Source organism: Hyperolius riggenbachi, chromosome 6, assembly GCF_040937935.1.
Source record: "Hyperolius riggenbachi isolate aHypRig1 chromosome 6, aHypRig1.pri, whole genome shotgun sequence".
In the NCBI taxonomy this organism is placed as follows: domain Eukaryota; kingdom Metazoa; phylum Chordata; class Amphibia; order Anura; family Hyperoliidae; genus Hyperolius; species Hyperolius riggenbachi.
Genome location: NC_090651.1, coordinates 238,583,385 through 238,601,433, shown reverse-complemented (window position 1 = coordinate 238,601,433; position 18,049 = coordinate 238,583,385).

Genomic DNA, 18,049 nt, shown 5'->3' with positions numbered 1-18,049 from the left:
GAACATTCCTGCTACAAAAATCTAGTATGTATTTATATACAAAAAGTATGAATTTTTGCATATACTGTATATAGCAAAATGTATACAGTTTAAAAAAACATTGTTCCTATGAAACTTTAAAGAGCACCACCAGCCAAAAAAAAAAGGTTTGAATGGCAATACATATACACTCACCTAAAGTATTATTAGGAACACTATACTAATGCGGTGTTTGACCCCCTTTCGCCTTCAGAATTGCCTTAATTCTACGTGGCATTGATTCAACAAGGTGCTGAAAGCATTCTTTAGAAATGTTGGCCCATATTGATACGATAACATCTTGCAGTTGATGGAGATTTGTGGGATGCACATCCAGGGCATGAAGCTCCCGTTCCATCACATCCCAAAGATGCTCTATTGGGTTGAGATCTGGTGACTGTGGGGGCCATTTTAGTACAGTGAACTCATGTCATGGTCAAGAAACCAATTTGAAATGATTCAAGCTTTGTGACATGGTGCATTATCCTGCTGGAAGTAGCCATCAGAGGATGGGTACATGGTGGTCATGAAGGGATGAACATGGTCAGAAACAATGCTCAGGTAGCCTGTGGTGGCATTTAAATGATGCCCAATTGGCACTAAGGGGCCTAAAGTTTGCCAAGAAAACATCCCCCACACCATTACACCACCACTGCCAGCCTGCACAGTGGTAACAAGGCATGATGGATCCAAGTTCTCATTCTGTTTACGCCAAATTCTGACTCTATCGAGACTCATTAGACTAGGCAACATTTTTCCAGTCTTCAACTGTCCAATTTTGGTGAGCTCGTGCAAATTGTAGCCTCTTTTTCCTATTAGTAGTGGAGATGAGCAGTACCCGGTGGGGTCTTCTGCTGTTGTAGCCCATCCGCCTCAAGGTTGTGCATATTGTGGCTTCATAAATGCTTTGCTGCATACCGCGGTTGTAACGAGTGGTTATTTCAGTCAACGTTGCTCTTCTATCAGCTTGAATCAGTCGGTCCATTCTCCTCTGACCTCTAGCATCAACAAGGCATTTTCACCCACAGGACTGCCGCATACTGGATGTTTTTCCCTTTTCACACCATTCTTTGTAAACCCTAGAAATGGTTGTGCGTGAAAATCCCAGTAACTGAGCAGATTGTGAAATACTCAGACCGGCCCATCTGGCACCAATAACCATGCCACGCTCAAAATTGCTTAAATCACCTTTCTTTCCCATTCTGATATTCAGTTTGGAGTTCAGGAGATTGTCTTGACCAGGACCACACCCCTAAATGCATTGAAGCAACTGCCATGTGATTGGTTGATTAGATAACTGCAGTAATGAGAAATTAAACAGGTGTTCTTAATAATCTTTTAGGTGAGTGTATAGTGGGGGTGCCCAATACATCGATCGCGACGTAAAAAAATGCACCTTTAATTCCAAATAAAATATTGGCACCATACATTGTGATAGGGACATAATTTATATGGTGTAATAGCCGGGACAAATGGGCAAATAAAGTACATGAGTTTTAATTATGGTAGCATGTATTATTTTAAAGCTATAATGGCTGAAAACTGAGAGATAATGAAGTTTTTCCATTTTGTTCTTAATATTCCTGTTAAAATGCATTTACAAAAAATAATTCTTAGCAAAATGTACCACCCAAAGAAAGCCTAAAGGTGGCCATACACTGGCCCGATTCGCGGCCGTTTCGACAGCAGATTCGATCCTGGGATCGAATCTGCTGCCAATTGTTAGCGCTAAACGCACCCGCCGATCCGATTTCCTCCCGAAATCGGATCGGTCCGTCGATCGCGCCGTGCGGAAAATTACCCTCGATCGCCCGCGGGTAGGGAGCGCGTCGCTAGTGGCGGCCGATCCGATCAGGTATACATTACCTGACGCTGGCTCCCGGGCGTCTTCTCCGCATCTTCTCCGCGCAGCACCTGCTCCATCCCGGCGCTTCCTGTCACTGCAGTGACCAGGAAGTTCAAATAGAGGGCGCTCTATTTGAACTTCATGGTCACGGAGTGACACAGGAAGAGCCGGGATGGAGCTGGTGCAGCGTGGAGAAGATGCGGAGAAGATGCCCGGGAGCCAGCGTCAGGTAATGTATGCGCGGGGGGGGGACAGGCGGCAGCGGCGGCTCCACAGATTGTGATCGGTTTCAGGCTGAAATCGATTCACAATCTGTTTGCAGTAAAGGCAGCCATACGATCCCTCCCTGATCAGATTTGATCAGATAGGGATCTGTCAGCTGGTCGATCTAATGGCAAATCGACCAGTGTATGGCTACCTTAATTGGTGGCGGAAAAAACAAGATATTGATCAATTCATTGTGATCAGTGTTGCCAACTCATCCCTTTAATTACTGACACATCTAAGTTATTCAGGTTCTGGGGCTATTTGCATATAATCAGTGCCTTAACTGCATCTACCTAGCCACAAAACCTGTATAATTCATGTGTCAGTAATTAAAGGGATGAGTTGGCAACACTGATTGTGATAAGTAGTGATAAAGTTATTGGTGAATGAATGGGAGGTGAAAATTGCTCGGATGCATAAGGTGAAAAACGACTGAAGGCTGAAGTAGTTAAAGTTGATTTTCTCAAAAACGTAAACTTTTTTTTACATGTTCACACTAATCTCCCTGACATACTTGACACATTTGATGATGAATGCATATGTGGTTGCTTTCCAATTAATCGAATTATTGACTTCGATAAGAAAATTCTTTAGAACTCAAATCCGACGGAACTCAAAATCCTTACAAAATCAGAATTCAGCTGTTCTGATCATCCCTACCCACTAACAACATGACAGTGCATATCAAAGGATTTTTCACATGCACTAGTTAGAATATTTTTTTTATGCCCTTATGGGTTGAGGTGTGTGGGCAAAAGGCCAGTGTCTTTGGGTTGCAATGCTATATACTCCCTCACAGATTTTATAGGGGAGTCTTTAGTCAGCAAAGTATGCATTTAAAGGACAACTGTAGCGAGAAGTAACTGGAGGCTGCCATATTTATTTCTTTTTATACAATACCAATTGCCTGGCAGCCCTGCTGATCTATTTGGCTGCAGTAGTGTCTGAATAACACTAGAAACAAGCATGCAGCTAATCTTGTCAGATCTGACAATAATGTCAAAAACATCTTATCTGCATATGCTTGTTCAGGGTTTATGGCTAAAAGTGTTAGAGGCAGAGGATCAGCAGGATAGCCAGGCAACTGGTGGTATTGCATAAAAGGAAATAAATATGGCAGTCTTCACATACCTCTCGCTACAGTTGTCCTTTAACCACTTGAGGACCTACCCTTTACCCCCCCTTAAGGACCAGCGCTGTTTGAAGGGATCTGTGCTGGGTGGGCTCTGCAGCCCCCAGCACAGATCAGAGGGCACGCAGAGCGATCAGATTGCCCCCCCTTTTTTCCCCCCATGGGGATGATGTGCAGGGGGGGTCTGATCGCTCCTGCGTGCAGGCTAGTTGCGGGGGGGGGGCACCTCAAAGCCCCCCTCCGCGGCGACATTCACCCCCCCTCCCTCTCCTACCTCTCCCTCCCGGTGATCCGGGCTGCACAGGACGCTATCCGTCCTGTGCAGCCAGTGACAGGACGTCCCCTGTCACATGGAGGCGATCCCCGGCCGCTGATTGGCCGGGGATCGCCGATCTGCCTTACGGCGCTGCTGCGCAGCAGCGCCGTACAATGTAAACAAAGCGGATTATTTCCGCTTGTGTTTACATTTAGCCTGCGAGCCGCCATCGGCGGCCCGCAGGCTATTCACGGAGCCCCCCGCCGTGATTTGACAGGAAGCAGCCGCTCGCGCGAGCGGCTGCTGCCTAATTAATCAGCCTGCAGCTGGCGACGCAGTACTGCGTCGCTGGTCCTGCAGCTGCCACTTTGCCGACGCACGGTATAAGCGTGCGGTCGGCAAGTGGTTAAAGGATCACTATCATGAAAATTGTAAAATTTCAAATGCACGGTAAATACATATGTACACATACATATAATATTATGTGACACTAATACACTGTAAATTGCATTTTTCCTATGCTGCTGTCACTTGCAGTAGGTGTTATTCATCTCGGCAGCTCTGAACCTCTTACTAACAAGTTTTGGATGAATCCTTCTCCTCATTGGGTGCTCTCATGGTTTCCTTTATTTGTAAAAGCACTCCTTAGATAGCTGTGGCACAGTCCCTCTGTCAGAACGGTGTCACTACAGTAGGGCTTTGAAAGAAATAGAACTTTGAGAAATCCCCATAATTAGATGTACTAGTCCAAAACCAGCTGGTAAGAGGCTCAGAACCATCAGATCAATAATACTTTCCCTGACAGTTACTCTGAAAGAAAAGTACATCTTATATGTCTATGTATACATTTTTTTTTTTAACTACGGTACTTAACTAAAACTGGATCTACACACACGTCCAGTTTGAGGCTTTGTAACAGAATTAGTATGTTCCGATTGATGAATGGGAACATGTATTCCCTGAGCCATTTGAAGTGCTTGGGAATGAATGAACATTACTCCAACCATTCACAAAAATGAAAGTAAAAAGTAGTGTAAAAATGATCAAACACTTCCTGGCAATCCAGGATAGTATATAGTGTCATACTAGGGCCAAAAAGAAAAATTACAATAAAAATCAATTTACAAATGTTTTTACTGTAGTTATTAACCCTTCTACCCCCCCCCCCCCCCCCATTAGTTACCAAACAGAAACATTAAAAAAAGTGACAGACTTTACTAAAATACATAAATTGTTATCTTAGGGACTTAGTTTTTTTAATATGCATGTCATGGGGTTATATTACTGTTATTTTGGCAAATAATTGATTTTTATTATTGATAGGGTACATAAAACAGAAAAAAATACATATTTATTTCCATATAATATATTGTTGCCATACATTGTACTAGGAACAGAATTTAAATTTTGTGATAGCCGGAACAAATGGGCAAATAAAATGTGTGGGTTTTATCTATAATAGCATTGTTTATTTTAAAAATATAGGGGATAGAATTTGAGAAATAGTGTATTTTTCATTTTTCCTTGTTTTTCCCAATAAAATGCATAGAAAATAAAGTAATTACTGAAGACAAGGTACACCCACAAAAAAGCCTAATTTGTGGGCACTGCCGGTTGTAGACTTTTTGCTGCCTGAGGCAAACTTGTGAGGATGCCCCCCCACCCCCCAAATTGGAATGATAGCACAGCACCCGATAATTTGCACGGCATATTATAGCTGCAGTGAGCCCCCCCCCAACAACACCCTCAGTATAGGTAGGTAGTCAGGTATAGGTGCCCCCAGTATTGGCAGCTACGTACAGTTGCCCCCCAGTATAGGTTAGCCAGGTACAGTTGCCCCCAGTATAGGTTGGCCAGGCACCAGGGATGTTCAAATTCGAATGAAATCCGAATAGGTGTTGTTCGGATTTCATCCGGTTAATTAAAATCACCTGTGCGGTTAGACGAGGGGGGGGGGGGGGGTTAATCTCACGCATCAGGCGTCTTCTTAGGTCCGTCCCTCGGCGCCTCCCATGATGCGGTCCAAGAGGTGGTCACGTGATTACAAACACTTCCTCCTTCCGGGTTGAAGGAGGAAGTGTTTGTAGTCACGTGACGCGCGACGCCTAAGAAGACGCCTGAGGGGTAAGGTTAAACCCCCCTCGTCCACCCGCACAGGTGATTTTAATTAACCGGATGAAATCCGAATAACACCTATTCAGATTTCATCCGAATTCGAATTTGAGTATCCCTGTCAGACATTCTCTTCACTTCCTGTTTCTGCCTGGTGCTGCCCCCAGACTTCTAACACCTGAGGAAGTTGCCTCACTTGGCATCATGGATGGACCGGGCCTGGGTGTGATAAGCAGTGATAAAGTTATGGCCAAATGGATGAGAGGAGCGCTAAAGGTGAAAATTGTTGTTGGCAGTGAAGTGGTTAACCTTCCTGGCGGTAAGCCTGAGCTGAGCTCGGGCTATGCCGCGCAGGAGGATTTCTCAGGCCCTGCTGGGCTGATTTGCATCATTTTTTTTTTTGCAACACGCAGCTAGCACTTTGCTAGCTGCCTGTGCAATCCTATCGCCGCCGCTCCGCACAAGATCGCCACTAATCGCCGCACCGTGCCGCCCCCCCCCAGACCCCGTGCGCTGCCTGGCCAATCAGTGGCAGGCAGCGCTGAGGGGTGGATCGGGACTCCCATGGCGACAGGGGAATCCTTTCAGGAAATCGGGATTTCCTGATCAAAAATGGCCGGAGGAGATCAAACGCAGGCGGGGGGATGCCGCTGTACAGCGGCTATCATGTAGCGAGCCCTAGGCTTGCTACATGATTGAAAAAAAAATAAAAAAATAGTGCTGCGCTGCCCCCTGGCGGTTTCTAATAGACCGCCAGGAGGGTTAAATATATCCTGCAGATATTCAGGGTCATCATTTAACCTGTCGGTCTGTATAAATTCTGTAAGACCTTCTCCTTCTATGAATATCAGGGTTTTACATTTCTTTATACACGTAAAACACCTGTTCTTTAATTTAACCTATTTATTTTTGTATGGGTTTAACTACTTAGCACACGCTGTGCAGTATATTCATGTGACCGGGTGCACCAGGGGCGTGAATACAAGTCTGCAGCGGCGTGCGCCCACTGCTACTTAGCGGGGAGATGAATGAATGGGAACGCAGTTCCCATTCATTAATCTAAGTCAAAGATTCAATGAATGGCGGCATCTATGAGACGCCTGCATTCATTATATCTTCCTGTTGTTAAGTGCCATGCATTACTTCCTATTCACGTGCTTATGTACGTGAATCGGAAATGATGACTGAGGACATCTTGTGGCCAAATAGTAAATTACACCAATATTCATTTTTATTTAATAAAAAATCCCCACACTGAGTTTTATAATTAACTATGTCCCTCCCACACACCCCCATAGTACCCAAACTTTTTTTTTGGTATAGGAAAAAAAATGTACAGAAAAAAATATATATATAAGGAGTTACTTTAGGGACTGAATTTTTTTAATATTTATGTCAAGAGGGTATATTACTATTAATTTTAAGTTACGTGCTTGTAATTAGTGATGGAGGCAAAACTGAAAAAATGCACCTTTATTTCCAAATAAAATATTGGCGCCATACATTGTACTAGGGACATTTTTTAGACGTTGCAATAACCAGGACAAATGGGCAAATAAAATGTGTGGCTTTTATCCACAGTAGAACGTTTTATTTTAACACTATAAAGGCCAAAAATTGAAAAATAATGCATTTTTTCATTTTTTTTCTTATTATTCCAATTAAAATGCATTTAGGATAAAATAATTCTTAGCAATCACCCTGCCCATGTTGGGCTGAGGTGAAACTTTGGCTGTTATGTACCGTTTTATTTTTTTTCATAATGAAAACCTTTGAAACGAAAATAATTCTTAGCATACTGTACCTCCCAAAGAAAGCCTAATTGGTGGCAAAAAAAACAAGATATAGATCATTCAGCTGTGATTAGTAGTGATTAAGTTATTGGCAAAAGAAAGGGAGGCGAACTGACAGGTGAAAATTGCTCTGGTCCACAAGGGAAAAAACCCTCAGTGGTCAAGTAGTTAAATATACCTCCCAACTCTTTGAGTTAAGAAAAATGCACACTTAAGACACGCCTCTATCTTCACCCCTAGTCACACATATCACAAATAATTCAAATGCAAAATATGTTGTTTTATCATTCAGACCACACTGGTTTGGATCTACCATAGTTAGTTTTATTTCATAACTAGCTGGTCGCCCGGCGTTGCCCAGGTATGTAATTGGCTAGTGTTAGCTCTGTCCACTTTTTCTAATCCTAATTAGAATTACTCAATGATGACCTAGTTTGTGAGCTTTGCGGTCTTTGGCATCAATAATTGGCATTGAAATGAAATAAATGTAATTGGCTGTGGCTCCACTCCTTTGAAAATCAATAGGTGAATTTTGATTAGCTTTTGTAGGCTCCACCCACTTTTCTGAATATTAATCCCAGTCACCCAGTGACCAACTGTGCAGAGTTTAAGAACCCTGCCATTGACAGGCAGTGTAAGAATGGCTGCAGTTTACATTCTGGCAGTGAAATTTGTATTTTTCTCCACCCACTGATGTCCTAATGTTTCCCGGGTATGTATTTGGCTGCTGTTGGCTGTGGCCACTTTTTCTAACCCTAACACACAATTGTCAATAGTCAATGACCAAGTTTGTGAGATTTGTGGTCTTTGGCATGAATAATTTTCATTGAAATGAAACACATCTGATTCGCTGTTTGTGGCCCCACCCCTTTTCTAAATATTTAACCCCAGTCACCCAATGATCAACTGTACCAGATTTGAGGCTTGTGCCATTAACAGTGCAAAAATGGCAGCAATTAAATATTTGCCTTGAAAATCAATAGGTGAATTGTGATTGGTTTTTGTAGGCTCCACCCACTTTTCTGAATATTAATCCCAGTCACCCAGTGACCAACTGTGCAAAGTTTTAGAACCCTACAATTAATAGTGTAAGAATGGCTGCAGTTTACATTTTCCCAGTGAAATTTGTGTTTGTCTCCGCCCACTGAAGACTTGGCATTGCCCAGGTATGTATTTGGCTGGTGCTGGCTTCGCCCACTTTTTCTAACCTTAACACAAAATTACTTAATGACCAAGTTTTTGAGCTTTGCGGTCTTTGGCATCAATAATTTGCATTGAAATAAAATAATTCTGATTGGCTGTGGCTCCACCCCTTTTCTGAATTTGAACCCCAATCACCCAATGGCCAACTGTACCAGGTAAAGGTGATTAACAGTGCAAGAATGGCATCAATTAAATATTCCCCTTAAAGATTAATAGGTGGATTTTGATTGGCTTTTGTAGGCTCCACCCACTTTTCTGAATATATTAATCTCAGTCACCCAGTGAGCAACTGTGCAAAGTTTGAGAATCCTACCATTAATAGTGTAAGAATTGCTGCAGTTTACATTTTCTCAGTGAAATTTGTATTTGTCTCCGCCTACTGATGACCCAGCATTGCCCAATTATGTATTTGGCAGGTGCTGGCTGCGCCCACTTTTCCTAACCCTAACACACAATTACTCAATGACCAAGTTTGTGAGCTTTGCGGTATTTGGCATCAATAACCTGCATTAAAATGAAACAAATCAGATTGGCTGTGTGGGGCTCCACCCCTTATATAAATTTAAACCCCAGTCACGCAATGATCAACTGTATGTACCAGGTTTGAGGCTTGTGCCATTAACAGTGCAAGAATGGCAGCAATGAAATATTCCCCTGAAAAATCAATAGGTAATTTTTGATTGTTTTTTGTAGGCTCCGCCCACCTTTCTGAATATTAACCCCAGTCACCCAGTAACCAACTGTGCAAAGTTTGAGAACCCTACCATTAACAGTGTAAGAATAGCTGCTGTTTACATTTTCCCAGTAAAATTTGTATTTGTCTCCGCCCACTTATGACCCTGCGTTGCCCGCTTATTTATTTGGCTGGTGTTGGCTGTGCCCACTTTCCTAACCCTAACACACAATTAATCAATTACTCAATTACCAAGTTTGTGAGCTTTGCGTGTTTGGCAACAATAATTTGCATTGGAATGAAACAAACCTGATTGGCTATTTGTGGCTCCACCCCCTTTCTGAAATTGAACCCCAGTCACCCAATGATCAACTGTACCAGGTTTGAGGCTTGTGCCATTAACAGTGCAAGAATAGCAGGAATGTAAATATTCTCCTTGAAAATCAATAGGTGAATTTTGATTCGCTTTTATAGGCTTCAACCACTTTTTCTGAATAATAATCCTAGTAGTCACCCAACGACCAACTGTGCAAAGTTTGAGAACCCTACCATTAACAGTGTAAGAAAAACAAAAGTTTGCTTTCTTAAAACAGAAAAAATTGCAATAATTGAGGTTGGAGTGAGCTTGAGATGTCTCCCGGTGCTCAAATCCTGGAACGCAGTATACCTGCCGGCCACAGAGGAATCTTTGCTCACACGGGGAGTCCAATGCAGTTAGAGGCCCATCACACCTCACCATAAAGTCCATACAACAGTAACAATCCACAAGGACTCGACCCTCCAGAAGTGTAATACAGCGAAGTATTTATTTTTATATAGCTGTGATACAGCACACTGAACAGCACAACGTTTCGGGCAGAGGCCCTTTCTCAAGTGCTCAAGTCATCTGGTCACACCTTACAATTATATAACAAACATAAATTACACACCACACCCAAATCAATTAGGGGGCGGGCACATGCTTAAAGTTACATTAACCCTTCCAGAGTCAGAGAGCGGCAAAAAATTCACAAGAAGCATCTAAGACTAAAATCTTCGTTAAGGCCATAGGGTGACTGAGTCCCCAGTTTTTCCATCCACCATGCCTCACGTCTTAGTAGAGTGGACCTGCGATCCTGGCCCTCATGGAACTGCACAACCTCCAAAACCAACCATCTCAGCTGACTCACCCTATGTCCAGCTTCCTTAAAATGTCTTGCTAAGGGGGGATCCTGATTTCTTTCCTCCTCCCCCCTTTTTTTGGTTTTATTGGGGTTCTGTATATTGCTCCTATGTTCGTTAAGTCGAGACTTCACGTCTCTCTTAGTCTGCCCTACATAGGCCAGCTCACAGGGACATTTGATATAATATATCACCCCTTTAGTGTCGCATGTCGCATAATTTCTAAGGGGTATTGGGGTACCCTGTCGGGGATGTCTCACCTCTGTCCCCCTGATGATACCATTACAATTTTGACAATGCAGACAAGGAAAAGTACCCACTCTTGGTGGTCCCAGAAACATTTGTGTGGGACCCCCTGTTCTCCCTATGTCAGCACGGACCAAATGGTCCCTAATGGATTTCCCCTTTCTGTATACAAATCTGGGTGGGTTCCTACAAATGGTGGATAACTGGGGATCGGCCTCAATCACCGGCCAAAACTTAGATATCGTGTCTCGCAAAATCATCGACTCTCTACAAAAAGTAGTCACAAAATTAACTTCATTTCTCTCATCCTGTTTTTCACTATTATATGTTCTTAATGCTTCACGATCCAATCCTCCCACCTCTGCTGCTATTTCCTCACATCTTTCTTTACTGTAGCCCCTTTTAGTAAAATCCTGCGTGAGGAGCTGTGCCTGCTTAACATACAGTTCATCAGAGGATGTGATCCTCCGTACTCTTACGTATTGGCTCTTAGGGAGCCCATTCACCAGTGGCTTAGGGTGACAGCTACTAGCCAATAGATATCCATTTTTATCGGTCGCTTTCCTGTATAAATCGGTTTCAAAATATCCCGACTTTTTCATCACCTCCACACAGAGCCGGATTAAGGCTAAATGGGGCCCTAAGCAAAGTAACTGATTTGGGCCCCCCATCATGTCGTAATAGAATCAGAAGATGCAGCTGCACAGCAATATGTCGCACACACCGGGCAGCCGAGCTACTGGTTGCTATGGGCAACAGCACGCTTTCCTCTGTGGGTGCACAATGCAGGGAATAGCAGCGGCAAAATGCAGAGTGAGAGATGAATGGCCGGGACGTTGTCACTCGGGGCACCCCTGTGAAGAGGGCGCCAGATATCACAGCAGCAGCACTTTCCCCCTGCATCTCCAGCCTGGCAATAGCAGAAAGCTCTGGACACCGCCAAACCGGAAGCCGTTCCCCAGACAGAATTACATAACCACCCCCACCACCGAACAACCGATTTCCTCCCAAACTAGACAGCCACCATGCAGCCTCCATCCCAGTGAATACGATAGTCCAGCAGAGAAGGCAGCCGCAGTGGGGGAGAATGACAGCACCAGATGAATCACATTCACCTATTGCGATCCAAGCAATAGAGGTCCCGTCATTCGGAGCCCATCTGTCTCCTCTAGAGTGCTGCCGCTCTGTTACTACTACTATTACTACTTCCTACTTCATGTCTGATCTGAGAATCAGGAAGTTCAGAGCGAGCAGCTGCACTGTAGAAGAGACAGATGGGTTTCAGATGACGGGATCTCTATTGCTTGGATCATGGATAGGTGAGTGAGCGTTTGCCATCTGCTGCTATCATTCTTGCTGCAGCTGTGGTTCTCTGTGGGAAGGGAGGGTGGGGTGGGCAGCGGCAGAGCGCACAGTAGCAGGAGGGGGACCTAGGAGGAGAGCCTGGCTCTGAAGACAATCAGCAGCGCACGGCATCATTTGACAAGACAAGACAAATAACATTTATATCGCGCTTTTCTCCTGGTGGACTCAAAGCGCCAGAGCTGCAGCCACTAGGACGCGCCCTATAGGCAGTAGCAGTGTTAGAGAGACTTGCCTACGGTCTCCTACTGAATAGGTGCTGGCTTACTGAACAGGCAGAGCTGAGATTTGAACCCTGGTCTCCTGTGTCAGCGGCAGAGCCCTTAAAGGGACTCCAAGCAGTGCCTGTGGATATGCCTTTAAGCATACCCACAACTAATTCATTACATCCTCACACCTACCAGCATGATGTTTGTAATTATATCCCCCTGGGTTCCTTATATTTCATTGCATTGTGCTGAATCGAGCTGCCAACTTTGGAGAAAAGTCGTCCTGTGGCCGTGATTTCGATCGTGAAAATATCAAAAACTAAAAGGCATAGAGCAGCTGTTTATATATCATTGGAAAGAGGAGAAAAAGAGCTTTAAAATGATATGCATCTTTCCATAGTTACTGCACTGCTCAGAGTCCCTTTAACCATTATACCATCCAGCCACCGCTGACTTTGGAGAAAAGTCGTCCTGTGGCCGCGATTACGATCACGAAAATATCGAAAACTAAAAGGCATAGAGCAGCTGTTTATATATCATTGGAAAGAGGAGAAAGAGAGCTTTAAAATGATATGAATCTTTCCATAGTTACTGCACTGCTCAGAGTCCCTTTAACCATTATACCATCCAGCCACCTCTGACTTTGGAGATAAGTCGTCCTGTGGCCGCGATTTCGATCGCAAAAATATCAAAAACTAAAAGGCATAGAGCAGCTGTTTATATATCATTGGAAAGAGGAGAAAGAGAGCTTTAAAATGATATGAATCTTTCCATAGCTACTGCACTGCTCAGAGACCCTTTAACCATTATACCATCCAGCCACCGCTGACTTTGGAGAAAAGTCGTCCTGTGGCCGCGATTTCAATCGCGAAAATATCGAAAACTAAAAGGCATAGAGCAGCCGTTTAGATATCATTGGAAAGAGGAGAAAGAGAGCTTTAAAATGATATGCATATTTCCATAGTTACTGCACTGCTCGGAGTCCCTTTAACCATTATACCATCCAGCCACCGCTGACTTTGGAGAAAAGTCGTCCTGTGGCCGCGATTTCAATCGCGAAAATATCGAAAACTAAAAGGCATAGAGCAGCCGTTTAGATATCATTGGAAAGAGGAGAAAGAGAGCTTTAAAATGATATGCATATTTCCATAGTTACTGCACTGCTCAGAGTCCCTTTAACCATTATACCATCCAGCCACCTCTGACTTTGGAGAAAAGTCGTCCTGCGGCCGCGATTTCGATCACGAAAATATCGAAAACTAAAAGGCATAGAGCAGCTGTTTATATATCATTGGAAAGAGGAGAAAGAGAGCTTTAAAATGATATGAATCTTTCCATAGCTACTGCACTGCTCAGAGTCCCTTAAACCATTATACCATCCAGCCACCGCTGACTTTGGAGAAAAGTCGTCCTGTGCCCGCGATTTCAATCGCGAAAATATCGAAAACTAAAAGGCATAGAGCAGCCGTTTAGATATCATTGGAAAGGGGAGAAAAAGAGCTTTAAAATGATATGCATCTTTCCATAGTTACTGCACTGCTCAGAGTCCCTTTAACCATTATACCTTCCAGCCACCGCTGACAGGATGGCAAGGGCTGGTTTATGTGCTAATGGGGCCCCTTTGACTCTGAATGGGGCCCCAAGCGACTGCTTTTGTTGCCTGGTCGGTAATCCGGCCCTGCCTCCACATCAAGAAAATGCAGTGAGTGGGCATTATACTCCATTTTAAATTTAATAGCTTTGCCAGTTTTTCAGTACAGTGAATTGCGTACACGAAACTATTAAATTTAAAATGGAGTATAATGCCCACTCACTGCATTTTCTTGATGTATGTTAAGCAGGCACAGCTCCTCACGCAGGATTTTACTAAAAGGGGCTACAGTAAAGAAAGATGTGAGGAAATAGCAGCAGAGGTGGGAGGAATTCCAGTGAAATTTGTATTTGTCTCTTTTTGGTTATGGGAATAAAAAGTATCCTATACTTTATTCCAGGTAATGTACTATGTGTGTGCCAAATTTAATTCAAATCCGTTCAGCCGTTTTTGCGTGATCGAGTAACAAACATCCAAACATCCGAACTTTCCCATTTATTATATTAGTAGGATAACATTTAAAAGTAATAAATATATTAATTTACAGGATAAGAATAGAGTTTAGAGTCAATTGAAAATATTTTTCAGGAGAAAAATACATATATTTACATAGATCTGTACATGAGTCCTGAAAGAGGGACAAATGAGGAATAAATAGGGTGACAGGAATTTGGTTCCCAAAGAGAGACTTTCCATCCAAAAAAAAGCACAGTTGGGAGCTACAGTTTATATAAAGGGAAAATCCAAAACACTATACATACAAGTGCATAATATATGTTGTTCTTCTTCACATGTTTTTTTATGGTGAGGAGTGGAACCAGGAAATTAGGGTGTTAAAAAAAGATGATCATGTGATGGAATGACATAAAGAACTGCGAGATCTTGCTATTGGAGTAACGTGGTCTTTAAAGCCTTTTACTTTAGTGTGCTTCATCATTTTGAGATTTCATCACATTGCTGACGTTTTATACTGCCCTCAATGTGCTGTGGAATATATTTTGTCTGTTCTAAGTGTTTGAGATCTTTTTATGTGTAGCAATATCAATATTGCCATTCCCCACAGAAAAAGATTGTTTTATGTGTAGTTAAAGTTTCCTTATAATACAATAATACAATACAATAACATTTCTATAGCGCTTTGCTCCCATAGGACTCAAAGCGTTTAGGTTCTCTCAGTTTCAGTAGTAGGTAGTAGGATGAAGTATTCACACAACAAAAGTTATATTTCTGCAAATGCCAAACTGCACAGGTGGGTTTTCAGTCTGGTTTTATACATGTCCAGGGATGGAGATGTCCTGATCTATTGAGATAAGGAGTTCCAAAACGTAGCGGCAGCATGACAGAAGACTCTGGGACCAAAACTTTCCAAGTGGTCTCTGGGTATGACTAGATTATTAGGTCCTGTGGAACTGAGAATGCGGGGATTGCTACGCAGCTGCAACATATCTTTCATGTATCCAGGGCCTAGATTATTCAGTGATTTAAATGTCAGTAGGTCGATCTTTAATAGGACCCTCCATTCTATCGGTAGCCAGTGAAGGGAGTGCAGGACTGGCGTTATGTGGCAGTGACGGGGTTGGTTGTATAGCAGTCTGGCAGCAGTATTCCGTATCAGCTGTAGGCGGTACAAGTCCTTTTTTGGAAGGCCAGTGTAGAGAGCATTGCAGTAGTCCATTCGGGAGGTAATGAAGGCATGAACTAAGGTTGGTAGATCTTCTGGAGGGGGGGGGGGGGGTGAGGAGCTTGATTTTTGCGATGTTCTTAAAGAGAATCTGTATTGTTAAAATTGCACAAAAGTAAACATAACAGTGCGTTAGGGGACATCTCCTATTCCCCTCTGTCACAATTTCGCCGCTCCCCGCTGCATTAAAAGTGGTTAAAAACAGTTTTAAAAAGTTTGTTTATAAACAAACAAAATGTCCACCAAAACAGGAAGTAGATTGATGTACAGTATGTCCACACATACAAAATACATCCATACACTATTAGGCTGTATACAGCCTTCCTTTTGAATCTCAAGAGATCATTTGTGTGTTTCTTTCCCCCTTCAACTCTCATCCACTGAAGTGTCAGGCTGTTTCTTACTGCAGAGTGCAGACAGCTCTGCCTGTATGTAATTCATCAGTATGTGAAAGCCCAGCCAGCTCAAAGGACGATTTATCCAGCTTGTAAAAGACAAGAGAGCAGAGAGAAGCTGCCCTAATCTAAATAACACACAGGCAGTGTGCAGAGAGGGGCCTGGAGGGGGGAGATGCATCACAGAACCACAACACTGAAGAACTTGGCAGCCTTCCAGACACAGGGCGACAAGTCAGACAGGGGAGAGATAAGCTGATTTATTACAGAGATGGTAATAGAAGAAAGTGCTGCAGTAAGCCAGAGCACATTAGAATAGGTATAGGAACTTGTAGGATGGTAGAAAATAGGATTACATTTTTGTTACGGAGTCTCTTTAAGGTGAAAATAGGATGATTTCACCACAGCAGAGATGTGAGCTCTGAAGTTTAAATCCCCATCAATTAGAACTCCCAGGCTACGCACATGATCAGAGCTGTGTAGATCCATGCCTCCTATTCCCAGTGGTGAAGACTTCAAGTTAAGTTGTTTTGTTGTCATGTGCTGCCCTCCGATCAGAAGGACTTCAGTTTTGTCTGCATTTAGTTTCAGCCAGTTGTCACTCATCCATTGCTGTAGTTCACGTAAGCAGGCGTTTATAGTTAGAGTTGGGTCTGTCACATCAGGCTTGAAGGAAAGATATAGTTGGGTGTCGTCTGCATAGCAGTGGTATGTCAGGCCATGTTTTTGGATTAGTTTTTCAAGCGGTAACATGTAAATCGTGAAAAGCAGATGAGAAAGGATTGAGCCCTGTGGCACCCCATACTTAAGTGTTACAGAGGTGGACAGGAAGGGCCCCATAGACACTTTTTGGATTCTGCCACTCAAGAAGGATTGGAACCACTGAAGAACTCTACCATCAATGCCGCAGTATTCCTGTAGCCTGTTTATCAAGAAGTCATGGTCAACTGTATCAAAGGCTGCAGAGAGGTCTAGCAGTATAAGGATGGAGCACTCTCCTCTGTCTCTTGCCATGAGCAGGTGGTTGCATATTTGGATGAGGGCAGTTTCAGTGCTGTGATGTTTCCTGAAGCCAGAATGGAATGGGTCATAACTGTTGTTATGTAGGATTATGGATTCTAGCTGGAGGTATACAGCTTTTTCAATTAGCTTACCCAGAAAGGTAAGGTTAGAGACAGGTCTGTAGCTGGTCATTGCATCTGGGTCCAGGGAGGGTTTTTTGAGGAGAGGCCTGATGATTGCTTCCTTCAGTAAAGCAGGAAATATCCCTGATTGTAAGGAACAGTTCACAATTTTGAGGAATACCCGTACAAACAGGTCCACGGCAGTTCAACATGAACTGTGTTGGGTCAGGATCCAGGTCACAGGTAGTTTGGCGGAGGTGAAGGAGGATGCTTGATGTGACTTCTTCATCAATTTCTTTGAAGTTTGACCAAGGTGTTACGTTGTCTCTGCTAATGGTCTTCGGCTCTATATTAGGCTCAGATGCTGTAAGTTGGATGGTGGACCTTATAGCGGAGACTTTATCTGAGAAGAAATGGGCAAATTGGTCACAGAGGTCCTTTGAAGACTGGATATTAAGATTTTGACATGCCGGGCTGAAGAGTTTTTCCACTGTGCGGAACAGTTGGGCTGGTTTGTTAACTGCACTTGCAATCTCTTGTGATAGAAAGGATGATTTTTTCCCTGTGATTACCTTTTGGTAGTTCTTCAAGTGGAGGATCAAGGCATGTTTGTCTTCTGGGGACTGAGATTTGCTCCACAGTCTTTCAAATTTTCGGGCCTTGTCTTTTCAGCTCTTTTATAGTTATCAAACCATTGTGCATGATGGTGTGGAGTAAGATATTTGGTGCAGAGGAGCAATGGTCTCAAAGGTGGAGGACACACATTTGTGGTACTTAAACACCAGAGTATCAGGGTCCAAGCTGGAGTCAGTCAATTCATCAAAGCTAAGGTTATCTCGGATATGTTGTGGTGTTAGCCCTTTTAAGCTGAAATATTTTGTTTGATTCTTGAACTGGTGTTTGACAGCTGGTATTGAGAGGGGGAATTGGATAGTGTGATGGCCTGACCAGGCAACGGGATTAATTTCCACACTGGCTAT